Source organism: Lactuca saligna, chromosome 3 (genome assembly GCF_052625555.1).
Source record: "Lactuca saligna cultivar CGN05327 chromosome 3, ASM5262555v1, whole genome shotgun sequence".
Lineage (NCBI taxonomy): Eukaryota > Viridiplantae > Streptophyta > Magnoliopsida > Asterales > Asteraceae > Lactuca > Lactuca saligna.
The window spans coordinates 124,831,258-124,843,572 of record NC_136419.1 but is presented as its reverse complement, the minus strand read 5'-3'; positions in this window follow the sequence as shown (position 1 = coordinate 124,843,572).

Here is a 12,315-nt window from a genome sequence, read left to right as displayed (position 1 = left end):
TCAAACTGCTTGTATTCTCAGATCAACATTAGACAGGTACCTAGCGAATCTTTTGGAGAAGACGGAGCGTACAGAAGACTCGTCTCTGCTTTTGTTCATATATACTATGTATTACGAATGTACAACTTTACTTTTGAACAAATGTAAACATTGATATGTAATGTAATGGTTGTTTACTTTGCTTACTATGTACATTGGATTTGATACTCAACTTAGAGTCAACCCCGGAGACGTTTCCGCCTTTGGTTTTCGGGGTGTGACAAACTCTGACTCCTTCAGTTCGATCCACATCCTCCGTTCCTCACTCTTCGAAGACACCCTGCTTATTTGGTTAGTTAGGTTAGAATTGGTGACTCGAGTTTGAGTTAAACTGCTGTCTAGATGAGAAATTCTTGAATTAACATTTTTTAATTCTTTTTCATATGAGCATTGTGGGACTTTGAATGAAACAAAAACGGATTGTACCTTCTTGATCAGTTCATCAAGCTCGTTGAATTGCACGCTGAGCGGTTTTGCTGTAAAGCACATGTCCTGTTGCTCCTTCGTGTCTTTATTCCCACCATCTATGTTGTAGCCCCTCATTTGAGATACATCAGACACCATCAAGCATTTTCCACTGCTATCCTTCTCTTTCGCCACAAAAGCTTTTCCATGAGAAGGCCTCCTTAGTTCATCATCCTCGGAGTCGGTTGACCAGACATCCACTCCTCCGAATTCAAGATTTGCTATCGAACCCTGCACAATTAAAGCATTCATAGACGGGTTAGCAGTAGATTTCTTCTTCCTAATCTCATCCAGCTTTTTCAGCAACAAAGCTTCTTCATCTTTTTCCTAATCCTTTTCTGCCATTTTCTTGAGGACACGGTCTTTAGCATAGTGATTCTTTCCTCCACAGTAATAGCAGCTCACTCCCGAATCTCCTTCAGCTTTCGGTTCCTTCTTTGATTCTTCTGCTTTTGGTTCGTCTTTGACCTTTTCAGAGCTATAACTTCCCTGACAATTTCGGTTCTTATTGGTGGGAAATCTTTTCTTAATGAACCTATTGGGGTTTGATACCATCATAGCATAGTCTTCAGAAGTAAGATCATAGTCTTCTATGTTGAGGTCTTCATCTTCCATCACCGCTTTACTTTTGGATAGTAGGGTCAATGAACCCAGGCTTGAAACTACATTTTTCTCCTGTAGTACGGTCTTTTCTTGAGATTTCAGAATGCCAACCAGTTTCACTAGAGAGTAAGATTTGAATTGCTCATGCGCTTTAACTGTGGACACTACAGCTCTCCACTCAGATCTGAGGCTGTTCAAAAACGTGACCTTCTGCTCATTTAACTTCCTTTCAATATCATGTTTAATCATCTTGCTAAGAAGATGATTGAAGCGATCAAACATTTGAGTCACGGTTTCTTCGGCCCCCTGCTTCAATTCACCAAACTCGGATAAGAGTAAGGTTTGAATGGAGTGTTCAAGATCTTCGTCCGTAGAATACAATTCTCGAAGCCTGTCCCATATTTCTTTGGTGGTAGTACACGAACTCACCAGCCTGAAAGTGTCAGATTGAAGAGCGAATCTGATTAATCTCAATGCTTTAATATTGCACTGAAATTTATCTTTTTCATCTTGGGCAACATCTTTAACATCTTTTAAAAGATCATTATACTCCTTTTGAGTTTTAATAATCCTTGAAGTTGCAGAATGAGCGAAGGGTCCCGATACGATTGCTTCCCAGATGAGGTATCCATTGTCCTCAGATCCTATAACATAATCTTCAAAGTGATGTGCCCAGACTTCATAATCATGGGTGTAAAGGATGGGAATCTTCGTTGTTGATCCAATGTTGTTTGAAATATTAATGGGATTAGATGGCAACTCGTCCATGCTTGATCGAATAACCTGTTTGAAAGATCATACTTGTAATATATAATATTAGGGCAAAACGAACAAGTAATGAGATACATCAATTATGGGGTGACGTCTCAATAAATATTAGTTAATGCGGAATAAACCCTAATAGCTTCTTTCACAGAAGAGATGTGTATGAATTACACAACCTCCTGCTCTGATACCAATTGATGAGATATTAAATCTCTTTGATCGATTAGATCTTTGAAACAGGTACATAAACAATGTAAAGCAATGAAACAATACTCAAGAATGGATTTGAATGTGTTGAATGATTAGAACTTTCAATCCTCAGCAGAGCTAGATTAAGAACTTCCGCTGTAGAGGATTCTAGGGTTACAAAAAGATATCTTCTAAAATTACACGTAAAAACCCCGATCTATCAGTTACTAAAAAGATGCATGCAAACATCTATTAATACACAAACCCTAGAAAACAAGATACGGCTGGACAGGCCCATACCGTATAAAAGATGGGCTAGGAAGCGAGCCCAAGACGCAACACCAAGTACCCAACAATTTGAGAATGCTAGAATCGATCCTGGTACTTTTGCTTCATTTAATCTTCGCGTTGCCACGTGATTTCTGGCCCACGCTTCGCGTTCCACCATACTTTCACGATCGGAATGCGACTTTGCTTAGTACGCTGCATTTCCCTGTCCATGATTTCGACTGGTTCTTCAACGAACAGGAGATTCTCGTTGATTTCAATTTCATCAAGGGTAATGACGAGAGTTTCATCGGATAGGCACGTCAAGGGTAATAACAACACTCGATCCCCGACCTGAAACTCTAAGGGCTTTCACAGTCTATCAATGTAGCTCTTTTGTCGGTCGCGCGATGCTTGTAGTCGAGCTCTGATTTGAACTATCTTTTCCTTGGTTTCACGTATGATCTCCGGTCCCTTTAACGTCTTGTCTGATGCTAGTTCCCTCACTAGCTGGGTGTCGCCCACCTCAGCCTAGCACAACGGTGATCTACACTTACGTCCATATAGCTCTTCGAAATGGGCGACTTTGATGCTCGAATGGTAACTATTGTTGTACGAGAATTCAACTAAGGGTAAGTGGGTATCCTAGGACTTCCCAAAGTCTATCACACATGCGCGAAGCATGTCTTCAAGTTTTTAAATCGTTCGTTTTCTTTGACCATCCGTTTGTGGGTGATAAGCAGTGCTCATGTCGAGATGGGTTCCCAATGCTTTCTGAAGTGATTGCCGAAAACGTGAAGTGAACCTACTATCTCTATTTGAGATGATAGACACTGGCACTCCGTAAAGCCTCAAGATTTCTCAAATGTATATTCTTTTCAGTCTCTCCATCTTGTAGGATTCCTTTATTGGCAGAAAATGAGCAGATTTCGTCAGTAGGTCAACTATTACCCATATAGTGTCCAATCCATCTGACATCTTAAGTATCTTTGTCACAAAGTCCAAAGAAATCCTTTCCCATTTCCACTCGGGAATTACTGGTTGCTGTAATAACCCCGAGGGCTTCTGGTATTCCACCTTTACTTAAGTAAGGCATTTGCTGACATAGGTGGCAATTTCTGCCTTCATGTTAGGCCACCAATAATGTTGTTTAATATCCAAGTACATTTTTTCCAAACCTGGATGGATGGTGTATCGCGTATTGTGTGCTTCATTCATGACTACCTCACTAAATCCTCCAAGTTTAGGGACCCAAATTCGGTTCATGAAATATTATACTCCGTCCTCTTTCACCTCGATATTCTTCTCCATTTCGCGTAATGCTTCGCTTGTTTTGTTTTCCGCTTTCATGGCATCTGACTGGGTTGCCCTGATCTGAGTGGTTAGGCGAGATTGGATGTTTATTGAGAGAGTTTTCACACAACGATTAGAGTACTCTTTCCGGCTCAAGGCATCAGCTACCACATTAGCCTTACCTGGGTGGTACTTGATCTCACACTCATAATCGTTTAATAGTTCGACCCATCTTCTTTGCCTCATATTCAGCTCTTTTTGATTCAGGATGTGTTGGAGACTCTTGTGGTCCGTGAAGATGGTGCACTTCGTACCATAGAGGTAATGCCTCCAAATCTTCAGTGCGAAGACCACTGCTCCCAATTCCAGATCGTGGGTTGTATAATTCACTTCGTGTGTCTTTAGTTGGAGGGATGTGTAAGCTATCACTTTTCCACGCTGCATGAGAATGCAACCTAAACCCTGATTTGATGCGTTATAGTAGACCACAAAATCTTCCGTTCCCTCTGGTAGAGATAGTTTCGGGGCACTGCAGAGTGCTCGTTGTAGAGTTCGGAATGGAACTTCTTGTTTTTCTGTCCATTTGAATGGTACGCCCTTTTGCGTAAGCGAGGTAAGTGGCTTGGGGATCTTAGAGAAGTTCTGGATGAACCTCCTGTAGTAACCTGCTAGGCCTAAGAATTGAAGAATTTCTATGGGTGTTGTCGGGACTGCCCATTCTTCAATGGCTTTGACCTTTGAAGGATCCACATGTATTCCTTCCTAACTAACAACATGACCCAAAATTTCATGCTACGAAGCCAGAACTCACGCTTGGAGAGTTTTGCGTATAGCTTCTCAGTTCACAGGGTTTCCAGGATTTGTCAGAGATGTTGGCCATGCTCTTCTGCGCTTCGGGAATAGACTAGAATGTCGTCAATGAAAACAATAACAAATTTTTCGAGGAATGGTCGGCAGATTCGATTCTTTAGGTCCATGAATGCGGCAGGGGCATTCGTTAGACCGAAGGGCATTACGACAAATTCATATGGTCCGTAACGAGTTCGGAAAGCGGTTTTGGGAATATCCTCTTTCCGGACCTTGAGTTGATGGTACCCAGATCGTAGATCTATCTTAGAAAATTAACTGGCTCCTTGGAGCTGGTCAAATAGATCGTCGAGTCGTGGGAGTGGTTAGCGATTTTTGACAGTGAGCTTGTTTAGTTCCCTGTAATCAATGCACATCCTAAAAGATCTGTCCTTTTTCTTGAAAAAGAGGACTGGAGCTCCCCAGGGTGAGAAGCTGGGTCGGATGAATCCACTGCCCAGGTGTTCACTGAGTTGACTGGAAAAATCCTACATCTCAGCAGGAGCTAATCGGTAAGGCGATTTAGCGATGGGAGTAGCTCCTGGAACAAGATCAATTCGGAATTCAACTTGTCTCTCTGGGGGTACTCTAGGAAGATCTTCAGGAAATATTTCTGGGAATTCACATCCTACTGGAATGTCTTGAACGTTAACCTCTTCCTTGGTTTTATCCACTATATGCGCCAGGAACATCAAGTCATTCTTTCGCAGATGCTTCTGAGCCTAGACGCACGAGATGAGATGAAGGTTCGTGCTAGGTTTGTCTCTGTAAATAACTGGGGCTTCATGATCTGGGAGGTGAAGGCGAACGGCCTTCTTGTGACACATAATTTTAGCATGGTGGGGGCTTAACCAGTCCATGCCAATAATCACATCAAAACTCCTAATGGAATTAGGCATTAAGTCTATTCGGAAGATGTGTTGATTTAGAGTTAGGGTACACCCGTTATAGATCTCCCCATTGGTGTAACAGCCCGAATTTCCAGGTATCTTTTAACCATGTATTTTTAGTGTTTTGTGAGGGGACTCGGTGAGTTAAAGCTCAAACTCGCCGAGTAGGATCGTGATTCTGGACGCGGGTTCGCGCCTGGACTCGGCGAGTCCAAGGGATGGACTCGGCGAGTCCATGCTGTTTAATGAAACCCTAATTTCTTAGTCCTAACCCCTATTTAAAGGACCTTATGTCCCTTCATTGCGGCTACCTTGACCTTGAGAGCACCAAAGTGGCTGAGAGTTCTTGTGAGTGAGATAAGAGGCCATTATTCACCAATTTTTTGTGTGTTTGCAAGAAAGGAAGGGAAAAGGCAAGCTAGAAGAGTTGGGAAGCTTGGATCTACTTCCATTTCGTCAGAGGAAGCTTCTTGCGGTATCATTCAGAGCTTATTCTCGTGTTTTTGTTGTTATGGTCAAATCTAGGGTTTCTTCATGCCTTGTTTGCTTTGTATTTGGAGTGTGAGAGGTCCCATGGGGATATGGTACCTAGATCTGGACCTTATTAGGTCCAGAGAGTCCCAAATGCCATGCTTTATGTCTTCCCTTTTGAGTTGGAAACTTAGGTTGCCATTTTAGAGGTCATTTCTTCAAAAGAAGCCTTGTAGGCATTGCATGGTAGCCAAGACTGTGACTTTACATGATGAATGAGCTTGGGAGGGCCAGATCTATGAGTTGATGGAGCGGATCTGACCTCAGAAGCAAGATTGAGTTGATGCATGGCATGGACTCGCCGAGTCCGAAGAACAGACTCGGCGAGTAGCATGAAGATTGTCCTTAACCACTCAGCGAGTGGTCTTGCCGAGTTAAGGGTTGACTCAGTGAGTCAGGGAGAGTTAAAGAGGGTTGACAGGTGGACTGAGTCGAACTGGAACTCGCCGAGTTGTTCTTGAGACTCGGCGAGTTTAGTCGTGGTGGCCCCACGATTCATGTCAGGTGGGACTCGTCGAGTTGGGGGTGTACTCGACGTGTCAGGAGAGGATCCTAGGCAGTCAGTGAACACGTATAGACTCGTCGAGTCGCCATAGTGCACTCGCCGAGTCCGGTCAAAGTTGACCGTTGACTGTTGACCAGAGTTGACCAGTGTTGACTTGATATGGGTAGTCAACCTTAGTGGTAAAAGTGTTAATTAGAGATATACGATGTTATAGGAGGATTATAGCTCGGAGGATCGAGCACGAGTGATTTCCAGGATTCGTGAGTTATCGAGATATACGAGGTGAGTCTTCTCACTATACTTTACCTTGAGTAGGTAATCAGAGTTAGGTGATAGAGTATTTGTATGATATATGTATCTTATGTGTTGTACTGCATTATTTCTATGTGATTTATGCTGTGCACATTAATAGAGTTGGAACCGGAAGGTTTCCAGAGTTTGAACCAGTGGGTTCACAGAGTAGGGTCTACGGACCCACAGAGTTATAGCCTCGAGTGGCTAATATGTGTTATGTATGGTATTTTGAGGAACTCACTAAGCCTTGTGCTTACAGTGTTAGTGTTGTTTGTTTCAGGTACTAGTGATGACCGTGGGAAGGCGCCGGCTTGATCTGTACACACGCATGGGATTTTTATGATATGTAATCTTGGGATTTTGTATGATATGGATTGGAGTTTTAACCTTGATGTTTTGTTTTAAATTAAATGAAAGTGTTTTTATATTATGCAAAAAATTATTTTGAAATTCACGGTGTTACAATTGGATTCGGTTTTCCCAATGGCCATTTCCACCTTAAAGGTTTCATTGAGCTTCTGGGTTGTTGTTTTAACAAATGTTTAAACTTATTGCTCACAAAACTTCGTTCTGATCCGGTATCTAATAGGATGCATGCATAAATGTGGTTTAGGAGGAACGTATCGGTAACGACAGCGGGATCCTGAATCGCTTCTCCCTGACCCATGATCAGCACCGTTCCTAATCCTCCATTTCCGGGATTGTTGTTGTTGGGGCAATTTCGACGGAAATGCCCAGTCCTTCCACATCTATAAAAGGTGTGGCTGGGTGCTACATTGTTTCCGCCATTGTTGGTGTTGTTGTTGTAGCGGTTATTGTTGATGATGTTTCCTTGTTGTTGGTTCTGGGAGGTATAGGCTCTGCAATATTTTGCCGTATAACCCTTTCTATTGCAACTGGTACAATGCATCTCCCTGCATTCGCCATGATGATGGAAACTGCATTTGTTGCATCTTGGAAGACTTCCAGCATATGTTCTCCCTGGTGTTGGTGTAGTAACTATCATGGGAGCATCGACAGTAATAACATGTTGTTTCTTCGAAGATCGTTGAGTTGGCTGTCCTCTCCTCTTATTCACTGACGCTCACTTACTGCTCTTACGCTTGGGGTTCGGAGTGCCTTTATATACGATCACTTGTTGGTTTCCGTGGTCGTTACTCCGACTAGTGTTCTCAACGTTATTTCCTCCCCTGTTGGTGTTGTTTGCGTTGAGTTGTGCCATAGTAGCAGTTACTGCAGCGGTGAAAACAACTTGGAATGTAGTAAGGTCAACTTGCAAGAGTGGTGCTTCACAGGTGTGCTCGTTATTTCTAGGGAACGACATCTTCTATTGCATGATGATATGCAGGACCGTGAGTAACGACGACTATTTCCGGTGGTGCTCTATAATTTTTCGTGTTTTCTCGTATGGTTCACAATGTTTCGATCTATATCCCTATGGTGTGTTTATGTTTGTTCGCACACATAAGCGAATCCCCATATTCAAACACATAGAATTTCTACTAGAAATAGCCATTTTTTTATACTGGAAAATTTGCCTAAATTACAAACGTTTCATAAGAAAATGTACAGTCGGATAGTATTATGACATAACATCCACAGAAACACAATACTAGTAGGAGGTACGGTTGGTTCTACATATTTTAGACTCTATAATAGCAAGTAGTAGAGCTAGTCCTATCAGTAAAGAGGATGACGACGCTCAATCGTCGAGCTGACATATCAGGAGTTCAGCCAGTTCATCCGCCTCTTGGGTGATTAATTCTACCTTTCGCTCAGCTCGCATAGCCCTTGTCTTGGCCATGATGAGTTGAAGCTTCAGGCTGATAACTGTCTCCTCGAGAGCACGTACATAGTCTGTATCCACCCCTTGAAACATGCAGAAATTTGACGGGGCTCCCGACTGGTGAGGTTCACTACGCGCTTCCTCTACGCCCTTTTCCTCGTTTGGCTCCTTGTCCAGTTCATCATAATCGAACTCGACTATCACATATTCGTCTTGTTCCTCTTTGAGTCCAATGTCGAGTGCTTCCCCTTGATCTCCTTCAGGCTCGTCTTTAATCATCCCGTGAGCCACTAACACCTGATGAAACAGAATGTCCCGCTGCTCCCCTTCAATGGAGACTGAGAGGAGGTATACGAATAAACTATCATTACTCCTATGACACTACAACTATTGCATAGATTGAGTCGTGGTTCTCTTCTTTGGGATAAATGGGTATGCTTTTAGGTTCGCTAGCCATCAGATTTCCTTGGGACATGTGATAGTTGCACCTTGGAGGAAATGTAGTTGATCAGGCTACATCGACCCCTTGATACAACTACGAACAGTCCTGACCTAACCGAGATGCTAGCATTATCTTGTTTGGTTCGGTATTATGTTCTGTTTCCTAATTCGCACAAGCAAAGTTGTTTTATCATTGTGTTTTACTTGTTTTGTTCAGAGTTGTGTTACTCCCTTTTTTGGTATATAGTTGCATATCAATGTGTGGTTAGATATGCTAGTTCACTATAAACAGAGCTCTGATACCAACCTCTCACACCCCCGAACCGGACGGCGGAAACGTCAGAGGGCTCTTGTGACTCGAATTGAATACCATCACAATGAATATACATGAATCATAACATAATTAAACACCATGAATTGGAATATTACAACTGATATTGTTTACATTTAGTACATTGTCTTAGACATTACAATTCCATAACATAAACTATCTGATAGATAATTTAAGCAAAACACCATGACATTTCTTGATACTTATTCTTCGGCTTACCTGTTACCTGAGAATACAAGTTATTTTGGAAAAACGTCAACATATGAAATGTTGGTGAGTTCATAAGTAATGTTATGGTAAAATAATTTGGTGAAATTTGAAAAACCCAGAAAATCCGATATTTTCTGAAAAGAGTATTTGTTTATAAAAAGTGTGAAGATCCGTAAATAAGCTTGTCGATTTTCAAATATTGTATAATTGTTGAACTTTATACATCACACAGGTGGAAATGTTGAACTTCCTGGGAAAACCCGATGTTTTCCCAATACTTAAATTACATGACTTGTTTATTGTTATACCGATCGACGAATGTTTTTGATTACCCAGGTGACATTGGATTAAATAGGGTTTGTGAGTTGTTACAATCACGCATTAATGAAAATGACTAGCTAATAACCACAAGTTACGAACAATCCTTAAGGCGTCGTCCGTAGTACTCACTTAATCCAACCACCCTGACTTCTCTTGATTAACGCCACGAATCTGTTTACTTGAATTCTCATAAGTTGGTCAACCGAGGAGAAAGGAGGGTACGAAGCCCCCTTTTTACTTCCATGAGTTATTCCAGGCTATCGGGAATGCGAAAAGCACTTAGTCCCACTCGCATTTGACTTCTCAACCTCGCTAGCAGTACTAATGGGCCCTTAGGGCCCAATAACACATTAGAGCTATTGAAGTCCTTTTACATGGAATTGGGTCATAAAAGGCCCATTAACATGTAAGCGTATTCCCTTCGGGCCCAAAGATCAGGTTATTAGGCTATCAAGGCGCAACAAGCATGATTTGAAACTTTCAAGCCCAAAGTTTGTATGTGGACTCCTCATAGTTATCGCGTGTTTATTGAAATACTTTGGTTTATTGATTTTTGTTTTGTTATTGATTCGAGACCGAATCAATTTGTTTTGTAACGATATTTGTTGTTGAGGATGTATTTGTTTTTCCGTTTCGTCGGTAGTCGTGGATCTTGTATTTTGTCTTAATGAATTAATTTGTTTCAACGTAAGATTTTTACCTTTTCACAACCTTTCTTTTATAAAAATAACACTTTTAGTCCTTTATATAAAAGAATTTCATTTTTAGTCCTTTAAACATTTTTGACACCTTTGAATCACAAACTTGTTGAAAAGACATTTTTAACCCAAAATTTATTTTGTAAATAGCTTTAGCCCTGCTAGAATGATGTTTTCTCGGTTAAAACCCCCAATTTCGCAACTTTTACAGTTTTGGCCAAAAACAGAAAATGTTCACATTTTTATCCTTTTTGAATTTGAGAAGCATATTTGACCCTTGAAATAGTTTTTTTTCACTTCAAATCTCCTGTTTTACAGAAACTTACATTCACCGCCCCTCAAACTTGTAAATTTCGCATTTTGAGGCTTATTGGGCCGAGAAGCCCATAATTAGCCCAATATGCTAAAAATTTACATTTTAATTTCCTTGAAATTTCTAATATTAATAAAAATATTTATAGAAACTGTTTAGACTCTTTTAACCTTCAACAAACCGTGACTTGTTGATTTGCATCCCTAGTTTTGTATTTTTGACAATTTAAGCCCAAAAATGGGTTTAATATTAGATTATGTTCATCATGACCTTATAATCCATTTTTCTTGACTTGATTAGTGTATAATAACTTAAGTTATGTTTATTTCCTTTCTCATGTCTTAGATCTCGGTTTTTACACACTTTTTTTATAACATATTCATCACAAAACACATGATATCATACACATACATGCATCAAATCACACATAGCATCCAGTTAAACATAGATCTACACGTTTACTTGTATTCTCCCCCATAAAGCTCATAATAACTGAAAAGGAAGGGGTATGAAACTCACCTTGAGTTGTGATTTCGGTTTTGAAGAAGATTGGAAGAAGTTTGATGTTACTTTTGGCCCTAGCAAGCCCTCCTTTGTTGATTTCGAACTTAGAGGGTTTCTAAGAGAGTGATCATGATTTTCCATGGGTTAGGAAAAGATTTTTGATAAAACAAAAAAATCTAGATCATAGATCCATGCATGATCTTACCTTAGATGAAGAATTTGTAGGATAATTTCCTTGAAGACTCCCTAGATCTCAAAAATTTTGGAGAGGAATGAAGAGAGTTTCTTTGAGATATTTTTGAGTGAAGTGTGTGTGTGTGTTTGTATGTGTGCTTGTGTTTGGCCGAGAGCAAAAGAGAAGAGAAAAGGAAGAGGGTGATTGCATGGAAAAATGGGAAATGCATGGATATATGAGTTTCGCATGGAAATCCTTTAGGCAATTGTGAGGTGGCATCAAAGAGTCAACTCCTCCTTTCATTTGGGCTTGGGCCGAGATTTGGAGAGGGAAAATGAAAAGGATTGGGCCTTGCATGCTTTATCCCATTTCATGGTTATGTTGAGTGATGTTTGGCCAAAATAAATATAAATATGATTTTTATGACCTATTAGGGCTAAATTAGGTTAATTATGGCCCAATATGGTCCATTTAAATATTTTATTTCATTCTAGGCTCAATATGGCCCAAATAAATGAAAGTGGGTCCAATTAGAACCCATTCAAGAGTTCTTCTATACCCAAGATAGTCCAATTGGAAGCTTATTGGTCCATTGCGCCCAATCATGAAATTCTAATCCAAAATAGACTTAAACAAGGATTTCTAAGGTTTCCAATTGTTTGTTGGCTAGTTGCAGTGCATGTGTGAAGTGTTTGATTGAAATTTTGTTGTTAATTGTCACAACTACAAATTTTTGTGCCTTGTAAATACAACACTTAACCAAATTATGAATCAAAGACATAAGAGCATGTATGATGCATACTCTATGACAACAAAATTTCAATCAACCACCCCATGCAAGTATTTCAA